The 17,059-nt window shown below is 38.2% G+C and overlaps 1 protein-coding gene across 6 annotated transcripts in view; it reads left to right on the top strand.

Moving 5' to 3' along the window:
- Nucleotides 1-17,059, top strand: part of TAOK3 (TAO kinase 3) — a 151,172-nt gene that overhangs the window by 5,830 nt on the left and 128,283 nt on the right. Inside the window, exon 1 of one of the 6 annotated variants that reach the window (XM_036353929.1) lies at nucleotides 5,566-5,722. The exons of the other annotated variants lie outside the window; for them this stretch is intronic. The gene's annotated coding sequence lies outside the window, so the exon portion shown is untranslated. Of the gene's footprint in view, nucleotides 1-5,565; nucleotides 5,723-17,059 lie in introns of those variants that run through there. 6 annotated transcript variants of the gene reach the window in all.

Here is a 17,059-nt window from a genome sequence, read left to right as displayed (position 1 = left end):
TTTGCAAGCTGGAGTCTAGCGTTTGGGGCCCTTTCACTTCACCTCTGGCCTCAGTGAAATGAGGGGTAGCAAAATCAACCTAGCATTGTATGTTTTGTTATGCTTAATATTTAATTAGTGAATTATCAGTACTCATTGGAAGAGTACTATTTTTGACAGACAGTGGAATAACTTTATTTCCAGATCAAACAAGGGCTCTCATGGTGTATATTTCTTTTTATGGAGTATGTTTCACTTTCTATCTAATGACACTGGCTTATATCCATAGCAATCAAGGCTAGACAGTTCAAATACATTTTATTTAGTCATTACAATAGATGGCACTAATCAAGGCAAAATGCTTTCTTTTTTTATTATTATTATAGTTTACTTTTTATTATGACTTTCAAAATTATTTTTTTCTCTTTTTTAAATTTATTGTCTAAAGATTTACATATGTTTCCTTTTTCCCCGATTGGTGCCCCCCCCACACACACACACAGAATGCTTTCTTCTTTTTTTTTTAATATATTTTATTGATTTTTTACAGAGAGGAAGGGAGAGGGAAAGAGAGTTAGAAACATCGATCAGCTGCCTCCTGCACACCCCCCACTGGGGATGTGCCCGCAACCAAGGTGCATGCCCCCAACCGGAATCGAACCTGGGACCCTTGAGTCCGCAGGCTGACACCCTATCCACTGAGCCAAACCGGTCTGGGCCAGAATGCTTTCTTAAGTAAACTAATCACCTAGTCTTGGCAGTAGACACACAAAAACAGAATCATAGTTCATGGCTAATTGTCCTTCTGTTGTAAATATTAGCTTTTACTTTTTCAAGGGTGTGTATGTTAAAATACACAAATATTTGCAAAAACCACATCTACACTAATACAAGAGAAAGATGTAAATTGACCATACCTTCATGATGACCACCAGCCAATCAGGAGTGAGTATGCAAATTAACCCAACAAAGATGGCAGGTTAATTTGCATACACAGGCCTCCAAATGACTGGGGGCGGGGCAGGACGCAGGCATTCCATAGGGCGCCAGCCGCTCCGGGCCTCTGGGCAACGTGGGAAGGCGGAAAGGCAGAACGAAGGCAGAAAGGCGTCTCTGGCAGGAGCAAAGGCAATGCTGGCAGCCAGGGGAAGGAAGGCCCATTCTTGCACAAATCTTCGTGCATCGGGCCTCTAGTAAATATATAATTTTAAGTGATCTAGGTCAAGATTTAATAGCTGAAATACAATATTTTGCTTCATGTACCTTTCTGATTCATAGTCTCTTGTGCAAAATCTCCTCTTCTCTCATTGTATTACCATTTCCTAGTTCACATGTGTTTGCCTTTTACTAGCTTAAAAGCACTTTGAGGGCAGAGGTGGGTCTTATTTATCTTTGCATCCAGGTATAGGGCCAGGTACAAAGTAGAAAGGATGCTCAATAAATGAGAATGGAATGAGTGAATGAATCAATGATCAACAAATAAGTAGATTATATTTATGTCCACACTTTGTTTCTTTATCTCATTGAGGCCTTTTCATATATCAGAAGGGGAATAAAAGAGACAGTGATTTGTTTGGAACACAAGAACAAATGTTAGCCTTGTCTATCTACCATATAAGAAACAGAATGTTGTGTTGGAAGGAGAAAGCCTTATACCTCAGAGATACCTAGTCTCCTATTTTGGCTTTGTCAATATAAATTGGGCTGGCACTAGGTAAGTTAGTTAAGTCTTAAAGTTCTCTTGTTTGTAAAATAAGAATACATACATCATGGGATTCTTCTAAGGAATAAATAAAGCATTTATATAAAGTGCCAAGCATAGTGACAAACACATAGGAAGTGTTTAATAAATGGTAGCTGCTGATTGTTTTTAATCACTTGAAAGAAATTTTTATTGCTGTTTTTGTTCTATTCCCAGTATCTAATTATTTGATGAAATTTATAGCTCGTGACTCCAAAAATAAATTGTAATTAGTAGACTCACACATAGGGAAATTGAGACAGTGAGGGTAAGTGACTTCCCAAGGTCATGTGGCATTGACCGCTGTGATGTAGATATGGTTTTTCAATTCAGTATACTTTCTACTTTATACCTCTCGATGGTCCAAGGAAGAGCTAAGGAGGTGCTAGGGAAGAAGTACTGCGACAATTTTTCAGCCTCCTTTTGTTTTTCATCTTTCCTACATGTCATTCTCCCTAAAGTGCAACTCTGAATTTGTCACTCACATGTTTAGAACTTTAATTATTCCCATGGCCTATTGAATTCAGTACAGATTTATCAATCTGTTTTTAGATTCCTATTACCCCATAATTTATATAAACACCCCAACCAGACTGGCCTGCTTACTAGCCAAGAACTTACTTATTTACCACCTTCAGGTCTTTCTTTGTTCCTGCCATATTTCCCCCTAGAATGCCTTCTGTTCCTCATTTTTGAGAGTCCAGTGTCATCTTTCAGGAGTCCTTCTCTAATCATCCTCCTTGCCACTCTATCCTTTGGATTCCCTAAGTACTTATTTTTGTACCTTTTATTACATTCATATTCTCTCTGACATTACATTGTTGGGTTTGCACTTGACTTATCCTTCCTAGATTCCGTCTTCTTGGTTTTAAAAGGACAGTGCCTTATACATCTAACCAAGTTATCTTGCAGGTAGTATCTGCTCAATGAATATTTGTTGAATTGTATTAAATGTAAATTCTTATTTTATGTTCAAAGATAACATCCTATATAATAAAGGGGTAATATGCAAATTAATCTTCATGCCCTCACAAGATGGCTGTCTACGACCAGGCCAGCAGGGGGGTTAGTGAGGGACAACCAAACAACTGAACAAGCAGGCTGCGTGGGATGGCCAGGCTGGCAAGGGGGTTAGTGAGGGACAACCAAACGACAGAACAGCAGTCTATGTGGGGCAACCAGGCCAGCGGGGGAACTGTGAGGGGAAACCAGGCTGGCGGGAGGGGGCAGTTGGAGGCGACCAGGCCAGCAGGGGGGGGCAGTTGGGGGTGACCAGGCCAGCAGGCAGGTGAATGATTAGGAGCCAGTGGTCCAGGATTGTGAGAGGGATTCTGACTGCCGGTTTAGGCCCGATCCCCAGGATTGGGCCTAAACCAGCAGGTGGACATCCCCCAAGGGTTCCTGGATTGCTGGATTGGAGAGGGTGCAGGCTGGGCTGAGCGTAATGCCCCCCCCCCCGGCACGAATTTCGTGTACTGGGCCTCTAGTGTCAATATAATTGTTGCTGTTAGTACACATAACAGGGATAATTCTAAAATAAAGAATTCACTTCTGAACCTCACAGTTGGCAAATTCGATGCCAGTGGTAGCAAGTATATGAATATTTGTATTTTCATATTCAGAATATTTCCTAAAGTGACCCTTGACTTTGAGTGTTTGGGATTGGTTTTGTTTCCTTATGTGATGGGTTTATCAAAAAGGAATGGGTTCTAATTTCAGATTTTTGGAACTTTGTTTCCTTTTGCTAGGTATTAACAACAAATGAAATACGATTCTCTGTTATTTGCAACAGAATGTGGTTGTTCCCTGGAGTTAGAGGTAGAGTCTGGGAGAGCGCTAACACTCTGGTCTTCAAAGCGAAGTTTCTTTGTGTTATAAGCAATTTGGAACTGTGAACAAATAAACTTGTTATTTCTATCTTTCACTTTGTATTCTTTTCCATAGTGCTTACAGCCTTCTGACATAGTTATTTTATATTTTACTAGAGGCCCGGTGCATGAAAATTCATGCACTGGAGGGGGCTCCCTCAGCCTGGCCTGCCTCCTCTCACAGTCCGGGAGCCCTGAGGGGTGGGAAGTGACCTGGTGATCAGGGGAAGGTGATGCCCCATCACACCTCTGTTGCTGCCACTGCCAACAGCGCAAGCCTCGGCCGGCCCTGGTTACCTGAGCCTCCGGCAGCCGTGGGCAGCTGGGCAGCCACCATCCAAGGCTTGCCTGTGCCTCGGGCCGGCCCTGGGCGGCTGGGGGGCTGAGAGGATTGGGGGACTCCAGAGCCGGCCCTGGGCGGCTGGGGGGCTGAGGGGTCTGGGCGCCGCCATCTTGTGGCTGTGGGTTCCGCCATCTTTGAGGGCATGGCTGTCAATTAATATATTCCCTCCTTATTGGCTGTGGGCGCTGCCATATTTGAGGGCATGGCAGTCAATTAGCATATTCCCTCCTTATTGGCTGTGGGCGCCGCCATCTTTGTGATGGTGTGAGGGTCAATTAGCATAGCCCCTCTTTATTAGATAGTATTTATTTGTTTGTCTTAAATCCCTGTATTAGAAATTAGCATCTATGAAAGCAGAGATCTTTTGTTTTAATCTTTACTGTATCCCAAACTCATAGAACAATGCCTAACATAGTAGGTGCTTAATAAATATTAGTTGAATGACTAGATAAATTTGGCTTTTGGAATTTCTCCAATGTGTTGGCTAAAAAGATTTTATTTTAAACATAAGGGAGTAAAAGCCTAAGAAGGTAAAGTATAGAAGAATTGGAAGAGTAGAACTTCTCTGTACATTTTACTCTCAATTATGTTTTTGTTTTCTTGAATGCAAATAAAAGCCATACCTACTACCACACCATATGTCTATCCAAAGATGATTGTGTCTCACTCTGGCTAAAATCTAAGAAAACTGTTCATTGTAACAAAATCTAATGGAAGCTTGCTGATTTGACCATTAGGCATTAAAGACCAAGACTACCAAAATTATAATAAAATTCAGTAGAGAGGCATTATCCCATTCAAAGCACTTCACTGGTTTTTCTTAGATGCTGATATTAACCCTGAAAATTGGTCAAATCAAGCTTCTGGGGTTAATTTGGGGTTATCAGTTTTCTCCATGTACAAGTAATTGGGTTTGAAATGTGTTTTAAGCCTGAATTAAAAGAACTTAGTCACTGGTGACTCATGGTGAGAAGTTTTTCCTTTTCCCTGCTGGAACATATGTCGTTGCCTCCAACATGGTCTTTTTGAAACATTAAAAAAAAACTCCTACTTTTATGTACCAGGTTCTGGAAAAGTTCTTTTGGGTTTAAGGTGGTTGCCTTAATTACAGTGCTTTTTACTAGTGAGCACTACAATTGACTTTCCAAATTCCCATACAAATTTCTTTAGTCTCTACCTTTATGGAAGTTTTCTCATTATATGTATATGACATTGTCAAAGGGTCTGCTAGATAGGGTATGAATGACCACGGAGACTTTGTCTGTTTTGTCCATTACTATGGTCCTAGTGCCTAGAACAGTGCTTTGCAAAAGCAGTTAATACATATTTGATGAGTGAAGTCACATACATTCTTAGAAAAATAGTGAAAAGTCTGTTGAAATAAATTTTCTCCTGCCCTTTTAAATTAGGTAATTATTAACTCACAATTAACCTAGTTTGGGAGGCTCTTGGTATTAGCCCAAGGTAGTTCTGCCCTAATAGTTGTTAGCATTGATTGTGCCAACCTGAAATCTCCTTTAGTGATTCACTTACAAAAGGAGGAGTAAATTGGCAACACCCATAGGCACTTGTACCTATGAGAACCAATGGGAGTTGTAACAGGAAGTACTTAAGCTTGCAATACAGATAGTAATGTGCAGTGCTCCGGTCACGCTGTTCTCATCTGCAGTTCCTTACTAGGATTGTACTAGGTTTTTAAATTTATATGCATATAAGTTTAAAAGAGAATTAACTTTAAATTTGAAAATTAAAATGTGAATTATTAGCATTTTCTTCGTTATCAAGAATTTGGTGAGTTGTCCTCCTTTAAGTTCTTTCTTTTACCTTCTAACGTGTCCTGAGAAACCTCATTCTGACACACAGGGTGAGGGGCAAGGAGGGTGCATAAAGGTAAAATAAATGTAAAATTAAAACCTAAGCTGATATTATTATCAATACTGATATAATTCCATAATGGTAGGCATTGGTAGAATTTCGTAGATTTTTATGCAAGGTTTGTTTAGCTTGAGCAAGTTTTCCTCCTTTGTAGGAACTGGGAGGGGAAATTCAGGAAAAGTTTTTAGAAAGTTCTTTTCAAAATGTCGAAATGTAAAGCTATTAAAATGCTATTGCCGTTAACTGTCCGACCAGGAAGTACTCTTTTTAAGCCTCATTTATAAAACTGTCTACAATAACTTCCTTTCTCGGGATGAAAGAGCTGATAGCGTGGTGCTGATCTTACAACTTGAGTTCAGTTTTATCTTTCCTAAGTAAAGAGGCAGCTTTTAAAGAAAGCTACCTCTGAGGATCTTATTATTGCTGTAGCTAAATAAAGAATTTTTTAAAGTTTTTGGTATGTTGGGTTGGAAATGTAGGTCATTATCTACTGTAATCTTGGTGTTTTGTTTCATATTTAGTATCTTATTTTAAATGTATTTTATGTCTAAATATTGCTAAGAAGTGCTTTGTAGAACTTCATGTGAATATTTATGGCCTTAGCTCAAAGTCCAGCTGAGAGTAATCAGCCTCAAAAGTCACTGGATTCATATGCTCTATTTATTTTAATTTGTAGTTTAATATTCTTCAAATAAATAATAGTGGGAATTTTTTTTCAAATATTGTTTGATATTTTTTCTTTCTCCTGGATAAGTAAGGTAAGCACTGAGCTGCAAATAAAATATCAAAATCTTGTCAGGAGTCTTTAAAATTTTTAAAATACTAAAGGCCATGTTTATTAAATGAATGCAGTTTATTCTAATGAATTTATTATTACTGTAAAAATATTTCAAAATGATGCTACTCAAATGGCATACTATTCATCCTAGAGATCTTAAAAAATAATAAAGCCATTCCTACTTTTCTTCTTTTACAAAAGGGGAAATAGGAGAGAGAGCAGAGTAATTTCTTGAAGGTAATACCAAATACAGAGACAGAAAAGTCAGAAGATTTGGTCACGTTTACTTTGAAACTTTTTTGTTTTTGTACATTAAGTTAGTTACCTATTAAAATATTTTTTTAAAATATCTTATCCATAAGATAATAATTTATGGGACTACTCGAAACACAAAATGGAATTAGATGAAGTAGGAAAGTAGTGTTTTTTACTTTAACACTTCATAGTTTGTATGTTAAAGTTAATGCAAAATATTTTATAAACCAGGAAAGCTAGCCTAATAGTTTCTTTACCAACTAGGCTCTTGGAACAAAGTTTAAATGAAATGTGTGTAGCTCTGACTTCCAAACTCCTAATATGTTACATGTTAGATGTGTAAATGAAAGTGTTATAATTGTACCTAGGACACATTTTTATTCAAGAAGCATTGCAGTGGATAGTACTATTTTGGGGCTTCTATTCTTTCTAATACATTAAAAAAAGGAAATTAAAACGTTCAAATAATCTTTAAAATGTGATATCATATAGTGTATTTTTTCTTAAGATTTATGAATGTTAAATAATTAAAAGTACAAATTATGCAAATTTTAGTTTTTATAGATAGGGAGGCCTTTTATGATTGTCTGACTTATATTAGCACATCAGATGTATCCCAGTCATAGTTTGAATGGGGGTGGGGCAGAGGAAGTGGGTGGGGCTTCAGAGCAGGGACAGATTATTGCAGATTATATGGCTGCCTGCCAAAACAACAGTAGTTGGAGGGAAAGTGGAAGTTACCAACTGCATCCTATAATAAGATGTTTATTTAACCAGTTATAACTGAACCAGTTGTATAACCAACTGTTTGCTGGTTTCATAGACAGATGACAAATTTTAAACTTCTGAATTATTTGACTTGTATTTAATGTTCTATTCTTTAGTTTCCCATGGTCATACTTCTTATCTATAGTCTGCAAAGATCATACTGATTCTTTTGTGGAAGCCCATGTGTTAGCAGAAAAGAGAGAGGTGAGGGGAGACAGAACTTTACGCTATGATTGCTTTATTATCTAGTTTAAAATATTATAGAATTAAAATGTAAAGTGTCCCATCATATTTAGAAATTTTATATAAAATAGCTAATAAAAATAATCATGTCTAGTGAAGGAGTTTGGAATTCTCAATTGTTTTGGTTCAGTTTGAAATTGAGATTCTTACTGCTGCAACAGAAAAGGAAGCTTTGTGGAGGAAATATGACGTCTCTGTCCAGATGCATAAGGAGGGAATTACAGTGGAGAGTTATTTTTAGAAGTGTCTTATGAATGTACCAGAGGCCCAGTGCTTGAAAATTCATGCACTGGACGGGGGAGGTCCCTCAGTCCAGCATCCCCCTCTCACAGTCCAGGAGCCCTCAGGGGTGGGAGGCGACCTGGCGATCAGGGGAGGGCGATGCCCCATCACACCTCTGCTGCTGCCACTGCCGGCAGCACAAGCCTCAGCCGGCCCTGGTTATCTGCGCCTCGGGCCGGCCCTGGGCAGCTGGGGGGCTGAGGGAACTGAGGGACTCTGGAGGCAGGCGCACAGCTGCGGTCCCAACAGGGCTGAGGGGACTGGGTGCCACCATCTTGTGGCTGTGGGTGCTGCCATCTTTGAGGGCGTGGCAGTCAATTAGCATGTTCCCTCCTTATTGGCTGTGGGCACCACCATCTTTGAGGGTGTGACAGTCAATTAGCATGTTCCCTCCTTATTGGCTGTGGGCACTGCCATCTTTGAGGGTGTGACAGTTAATTAGCATGTTCCCTCCTTATTGGCTGTGGGCACCGCCATCTTTGAGGGGGTGTAGTCCATTAGCATATTCCCTCCTTATTGGCTGTGGGCGCCGCCATCTTTGGGGGGGGTAGTCCATTATCATATTCCCTCCTTATTGGCTATGAGTGCTGCCATCTTTGCGGGGGGTAGTCCATTTGCATATTCCCTCCTTATTGGCTGTGGGTGCTGCCATCTTTGAGGGTGGGGCAGTCAATTAGCATGTTCCCTCCTTATTGGCTGTGGGCACCTCCTTTTTTGTGATCGTGTGAGGGTCAATTAGCATATTTCCTCTTTATTAGATAGGATTTTATGTACTGAGAAATATCTTTAAGAGGTTAGTTTCTGTTTCAGGGTCACTGGTAGGAGTTATATAGGGTGTTCAGATTATTGGTTATTCTACTGAGAAAATTAAGCATTTGGTGTCACCAGCCAGCCTAGTTAGTCTTGACCTGGCTGACCTAAGTAAGAGCATTTTTAAAAATGTAAGCAAATTGAGATCCTGTCAATATCATCAAATAGTAATGTAATGTCAAGGTCCTATAAACGAGGGGACAGTTAATTCTTATTTCATAGCAATGGCCCATTCTCCTTCAAAGATAGAGCACAGTGTTTTCAGTACTATATGGAAAGATTAGAAGTGAATCATGCCATCTACCCATTTGTGTCACTGACACAGTTCTTACAGTTTATGCTCCCTCTTACTCTTTCACATGGTGAGTAGAATGTCCAGGTCCCGTATATCTCTTACTTTTCACTTTGGTTTGCATGTGTTTGGGATGGGCAGTATAAACTAATGATTAACCAGAGCAAGTTAGGTGGACCTTTCTGGCACTTACTAGCTCACTAGCTTTGCGATCTTGTACAAATCCCTTAACTCTCCAACCTCCGTTTCTTCAGCGGTAAAGTGGGCATAATCATAGTACCTAACTCACAAGATTATTATGAGGATTAAATGAGATTATGTATGAAAAGCATAAGTTTGGTCACACATTGTAAAAGAAGAGCTCAGTGGGTGATGTGTTTATTTTTGCTATTTTTGGACATTTCAGTTCTTATTCACAGCTCTACCAGAAAATGACCAGGGGAAGAGATGTAAAACCATAACACAATCATGTATAAATAATAGAATTGGTATTATAATAATAGAAGTATTTAGAAAGTACCATGGGAGCACTCCCCTTACCACATTACATACTTACTACTCATTCTAAAGGGAGAGGGGACATGGGATGGATTGACTATAGATTGAAATACTTATTAGTCCAAAAAAATTAGTTAATCTGCCAAATTTAGCTTTAGTAATGTTCTTCTCTTTGTTTTTCACTTCAGAGATTTCCTCCCAATTTGATAGCACAACTCGGGAAAGCAAGATGGCAAAGTGCTGATTTCTTAATTCATTTTCTCAACAGAGTTTGTTTTCTTCTGACAGGATCACTATCAGATATAGTCAGGACTATATCTCAGGATTTTAGGGAGATGATTCCCCCGCCCCCCCCCCCCCCCCCCCCCCCCCCCCCCCCCGTGGAACCAGGCAATAAAGAATATGTATTTGAGTATAAAGAAGAATATTTTTCTGTTTTCATGATCTTAGTCTCTGGGGGAGGGGGGTGTCATATCCTGTAATGGGTCAGCTAATTTTGTTTATATATTGAAAAACAACTAATTTTTACAGGAGCAGATTTTCATGGGGCTGAGTTAGCAAAGCAGATGTGAAATTTGGGGGAGCCTGCCTTAAATTAACTAAACAAAAAATGTTTTGTGAATGTCTTTGAAATTTCCAGGTCTTATTAACCTGTAGTAAAACCCTTTTTTACCTAGTAGGCAACCTCTGGATTAGTCTATGTTTCATCCTTGTTGCTGGTACACCCTAATTTTACAGTCACAAGGCCCATCACATTGCCACTAAAATGCACTGTATCTCTGTGCACCAATCCTATGCAGACCCTCATTCCTGGATTACTACAACTGCCTTCCTTCGTTTCCACCTGTTTTTCCCCAACTTATCCTAATTAACCTTCTTTAAATGCTACAGCTTCCAGCATTCACTCCCTTTCAGAAAGCTTCATTGCTTCCCTGTTTTCCCCACATTAAATCTAATGTCTTTTGGCTGCTTGTCAATGCCTTTACTAATCTGCCCCCACACTACTATCCAGCTTCATTTCTTATTTTCTTTGGCCTATTCTTTCTGCTCTTTAAAGTTGGTCTGTCTCTCAAACATACCATACTCATTCAAGTCTGCACTCTTGATACTGTTATTTACTTCATTCAGAAAGCCTTCCTCCCTTCTCTGCCTACTCAGATTTTACCTTGTCTTCAAGACCCTATGTAAAATTTACTTCCTGTCTATGGCTTTTCCTGACGATTTCAGCTCTTGATGTTTTGTGCAAACATCCAGGTGACTTTTAAATTAGCAAACCAGTGAATAAAAACGTGCATTGTATCTTATATTATTCACTGTTCTGTCTTCACTAATGATGTAAACCTTTTAAATACAAGGATCATATCTTGCAATTAAAACTTTCACAGTTCGTAGCAAAAAGCTGAGTTACCTGATTTTGATTTAAAGGAAAAGAAAGTCAATCTACTTCATTATACCTTTCTAAAGTAAAGTCAACAATCCTAATAATATTGAAGGGACCTGAATATTTTTCCAATTTGGGTCAGGTCTGTCCCCTCATTTATAGAACAGCAAGAGGCAAATAAAGACAATTTTGTAACTGATTAAGATTGATATATTTGCTTTATGAGAAACTATGTATATATGTGTGTATCTATTTATATAATTTTGTTTGCTTTCTTAAAATGATATAGCCAGTTTGACTTGGAGAGGTTTAGTTTGATATTAACAACTTTCTATCCTAACATTATAAATCAAATATGATCAATAAATTTTGTGTAACCAAGAAATACCCAATTCTTTAAGTATCTTACGTATAATTAAGTTCCTACTATGTTTATGGTTAGACTCTGCGAAGGATACTGAAATTAATTACATATAATCCCTGCACTCAATAAACTATTAGGAATTCTATTTGGCAGACAGAATATATATTCAGAAGCTTAAACATAAAAATACTTGATACTTCAATAGGATGTCTATTGCTTTAATTCTCAGTCTCTTCTCTTTTGAAATAATACATGCCTTCCTTTATATTGATGCCACCCAAATGAAAACTTTTTATGGTTTCTTCTTATATAATTTCTAGTTTTATTGAGATATAATTGACATTAGCACTGTATTTGTCTAAAGTATACAGCATAATGATTTGATATATGTATATATTGTGAAATGATTACCACAATACATTTAATTAATATTAATCACCACAAATTATTACAAACTTTTTCCTTGTGATGAGGATTTTAAGATTTACTGTCTTAGCATCTTTAAAATACACAATACAGTAATGTTAAGTAGAATCACCATGCTGAACTTATATATCTCAATAACTATAACTTTTTAACTTTTGACCTACTGGCTGTCTCTGGTAACCACTAGTTTGTTCTCTGTATCTATGAGTTAGGGGTTTTTTTAGGTTCTAGATATAAGTAAGATCATACAATATTTGTCTTTCTCTATCGTATTTATTTCACTTAGTATAACGCTGTCAAGGTCCATCCATGTTGTCGCAAATGGCAGGATTTTCTTCTTTTAATGGCTGAGTAATTATATTTCTACATATCGCATTTTCTTTATCCATTCATCCATCAACAGATACTTAGATTGTTGCCATGCCTTGGCTATTATAATTAATGATTTAGTGAACATGGAGGTGTAGATAATCTTTTCAAGATAGTGATTTCATTTTCTTTGGATATATACCCAGAAGTGGAATTACTAAATTGTATGATAGTTCTGTTTTTAATTTTTTTTAGAAACCCCCATACTGTTTTCCATAGTGGCTGCATCAATTTACAATACCCTGTGCCTTTTTTATACATGCTTTCCTTTGTATTGATGCCAAAGAACATATAGGACACCCAAATGAGAACTTAAAAAATGCAGACTGTTTTATATATGTAAAAGTATGGATGTTTGGAAATGCCTTGTAAATGCTTTGGATTTTACGTTGATATTTGGTTGCAGAGGCAGGCAGTAACACCATAACCTTTGTTTATTTATTTAATAAATATTTACTGAGTATCTTCTTGTGTCAGGCCTTGTACTAGAGCTATATAGGACTATGTCTTTTTAAAAATGAATAAGCAGAGAATTAAACTATTTGTCTAAGGCAATACACTATCTATCTGATGCCAGAAAAATACACAGGAAGGTCACTAAATCATCCCCTATTCTTATTACCCAAAGTATAAAAATACCTATTCTTTTTTTTTTTTTTAAGCTTCACCTGAGGATGTGTTTATTGATTTTGGAGAGAGGAAGGGAGAGAGAGAAAGGAGGGAGGGAGAGAGGGAGGGAGAGAGACAGACAGACAGACAGCCAGACATCAGTTGGGTGCCTTTTGTATGTGCCCCAGCCAGCGACCAAAACCACAACCTGAGCATGTTCCTTGCACCGGAATCGAACCCAGGACCTTTTGTTTTTTAATTTTTTTTTTAAGAATTTTTTTTTTAATATATTTTTTTTTATTGATTTTTTACAGAGAGGAAGGGAGAGAGATAGAGAGTTAGAAACATCGATGAGAGAGAAACATCGATCAGCTGCCTCCTGCACATCTCCCACTGGGGATATGCCCGCAACCCAGGTACATGCCCTTGACCGGAATCGAACCTGGGACCTTTCAGTCCGCAGGCCGACGCTATATCCACTGAGCCAAACCGGTTTCGGCTAACCCAGGACCTTTTGGTGTATGGGACATGCTTTTTGTTTTAATAAATAGAAAATAGAGATAAGTAATTAGAAAATAAAAGTTATCTTCTATACCAGTAATTTTCAACCTTTTTCATCTCATGGCACACATAAACTAATTAGTAAAATTCTGTGGCATTCCAAAAAATATATTTTACCAATCTAACAAAAAAATAGGGGGAAGGTAGAATTTTTATTCATTCACACCAGCTGGCTATTGTTATTTTTTTATTTGACAGACTAAGGGAAAAGAGGTCAGTGCCTCTGATTAAATAGCCAGGCACTACATGTTTTAAAAATTCTTGGGACACATCAGTGTGCCATAGCATACCAGTTGAAAATCACTATTTTATACCCAATATATTCTGACATAACCTCCCAGATTTTATTTAAAATACATTTTTAAAAATAGTAAGTAGGATGTTTATAGTGCAAGTATTGTTCTATAAGGTGTTTTTTAACTTTATTAACATACTAGAGGCCCAGTGAACAAAAATTTGTGCACTTGGGGGAAAGGGGGGGTTGGTCCCTCAGCCCAGCCTGTGCCCTCTCGCAGTCTGGGACCCCTCAGGGGATGACCACTTGCTGGCTTAGGCCTGCTCCCCGGAGGGATTGGGCCTAAGATGGCAATCAGACATCCCTCTGGCAGCCCGGCAGCCCTCGGGGGATGTCCACTTGCCAGCGGGGAGCAGGCCTAAACTGAAGTCAGACATCCTTAGCACTGCTGAGGAGGCGGGAGAGGCTCCCACCACCACCGCTGTACTGGCAGCCATCAGCCTGGCTTGTGGCTGAGCAGAGCTCCTCCCATGTGAGAGCGCCCTGACCACCAGAGAGCAGCTCCTGCATTGAGCGTCTGCCCCCTGGTGGTCAGTGTGTGTCATAGTGACCAGTCATTCCCAGTCGTTCTGCTGTTAGGGTCAGTTTGCATATTACCCTTTTACTATATAGGATAGAGGCCTGGTGCACGGGTGGGGGCCGGCTGGTTTGCCCTGAAGGGTGTCCTGGATCAGGGTGGGGGTCCCGCTTGGGTGCCTGGCCAGCCTGGATGAGGGGCTGATGGCTGTTTGCAGCTGGTCACACCCTCTTCAGGGTGGGGGTCCCCACTGGGGTGCCTGGCCAGCATGGGTGAGGGACTGAGGGCCGTTTTCAGGCTGGCAGGCGACTGAAGCTCCCAACCTCTCCTCTTTTTCTTTTCTTTTTTTTATTCTGGCATTTATTTACCTTCTATGGCTAATACTGGAGCTGAGAGCCGGCTTTAGCTCGGAGGCCGGCTCCAGCTTGAGGCCTCGGCTGCTGAAAGCAGGTATCTGGGGTTTGGTTAGCTTCTATAATTGCAACATTGTTTCTTAGAGTGCACCTTAGAGCCCGGCAGGGGCAGGCGGGGAACCTTGGCTTCCTCCATCACTGGAGCAAGCAAGCCTCCTGTTCGCTTCAGCTGCCTGGCTGCCAGCCGCCATCTTGGTTGGCAGTTAATTTGCATATTGCCCTGATTAGCCAATGGGAAGCGTGTCGGAGGTACAGTTAATTACCTTATTTGTCTTTTATTAGATTAGATTAACAAATGTCATATTTTTGTCTAAATATACCACTTTCACATCATTTTCAAGCCAGCATTATATTCAATGTAGTTTTTTTTTAATTTTTATTCTTGCAAATTATTCTAAATAGCTCTCTCTATCTCCATTACAACTCTACATTTCTTTCCAATCATAGGAGATTCTCCAGCAGATAGACTATAAGAACTTGGTTTCTAAGAAGTTGGTTCAATTTTTTTCCGGTAGGCTAAGTGAATAGCATTATACTGTATGTCCCAACAAAGGCTCCCATTGCTTTAAAATGTGTCCCTTTTTTCCCCATCAACCAGAAACACAAGTTGTAGTAGTGTCTGACAATTCTGTCAACCAACAAAGACTAAAAAGAATGCATACTTATCTCCCTAAACACATGGTTCTTTTCCTTGGCCTTCATCTGCTCCAGAGGAACTCTAGCTCCCCTTCTTCCTAGACTAACATCAGCCTTCCTTCCTCTTATATTCCTGCCTATTCAAGATTTTTTTGTTCAAGTTTTGCATTTAATTTCTTGATTATGAGTTTTTTAAAAATCACCATTAAGCTGGGAGAGACTTTGGATTTGTCCAATGTGACCAATTACTGTAATAACTTAATTATTAAATATTTATTGTCCATTATATAAAGGCTATATAGTTCAGCCTTCTTAATTTAACTTATTCTATTTTGTATTATTTTAAAAATTTTAATCCTGATCAGACCCTAGAAAATACATGTTTTCATTTTATCTTCCTAACATTTATTCTTCAAATTTATATCACTATAGTAAATATGAATACAAGTTTAGAAACTGTTTCCAAAAAGCAGATATGATTCAGTGAGCTTGGATCTTTTTTCCTTAGTGACTAGGTGATTGAATAGGCTAAGCTTATAAAATTTGCTATGTGATCCTTAACTGGCTAACATCTTAGAAAAACAAATTAAAATTCTAATTATCCTTGATAAGGTGAAAGGGTGTATGGGTATTAACAAGAGAAAGTTGACTAGGGGATATACACTGAATGATTTAATGAAGGGTTGAAAAAATAAAATGTAAATATAATAGGGGGTTTCAGACTTTAAAAAAGCATGAAAGAAAGAGAAATAAATAGTATTTAGTGTGGGTAAGTAAATTTATTTTAAAAGCTATAATACTATTAATAGTATTAATAGCAATATTATTAATTGATCATGATTTATTTCTCAGGTAAGAAGGAGACTTATTTATTTTTATTATTTTTAGCTAAATTCTTCCCATTAGCTTCTAATATGTATTGAGAGAGAAGGAGGGTGGAGAGATGATTTTTAAAAACAACAGGATGCTATGAGATCAAAAAGTTCTAATTGCCACATAGCTTTCTTGTTATTGAACATATTGTTAAGTGATAGTGCTGGTACCACATTTCTTAAATGGGATTTCCATTGCTGTCAAAGTATGAATAGGTCTTTTTTTATTGTTGTTGTTCTTATTATATATTTATTATTATTTTTAAAATCTTTATTGCTCAAAGTATTACATATGTCCACTTTTCCTCCACAGACCCCTTTAGCCCACTCCCGCCCCCCTGAATAGGGCTTGTTGATGTGAACACTGCTTTTCCCTTGTGGGCCAAGTAAGATGGATGGTTGTGTTAGAATGAGGCATTCCTTCTGTTCTGTATATTAACAGAGACTTACACCTGCACTTCTATATAACTGAACAAATCAACTCTATAATTGCCTTATCTAAATCTAGTAGATTATATTTACTATGACACCTGTTTTTACTTTGCTTTAAAATAATCAAGAGCTTGAATTTTTGTATTTTGGTAAATTAGAGAAAAAAATTTTGGAATATACACAGGATATAGGGTAATTGATACATTAGGGACTTTGGGGGGAAATGGGTGAAGTCAATATAAACAATAAAAAATAAACAGGATTAGAAGTGAGTTCATTGTCAATGCTTTAAATTTGAAAAGTCCATACAGGATTTTTCATGTTGTAGAACTTGGAACAATTAAGTTCTAGTACATTTTTATAAGGTACTATGAGTTTAAAAGAAAACTCAAAAATTTCTATCTTCAAATTATTGTCATTAAGTACTTCTTTTAAACTAAATGTATTAATGG

Source organism: Myotis myotis, unplaced genomic scaffold (assembly GCF_014108235.1).
Source record: "Myotis myotis isolate mMyoMyo1 unplaced genomic scaffold, mMyoMyo1.p scaffold_m19_p_20, whole genome shotgun sequence".
In the NCBI taxonomy this organism is placed as follows: domain Eukaryota; kingdom Metazoa; phylum Chordata; class Mammalia; order Chiroptera; family Vespertilionidae; genus Myotis; species Myotis myotis.
The sequence above is the reverse complement of the archived record's forward strand: the minus strand, read 5'-3'. Positions and strand labels throughout refer to the sequence as shown.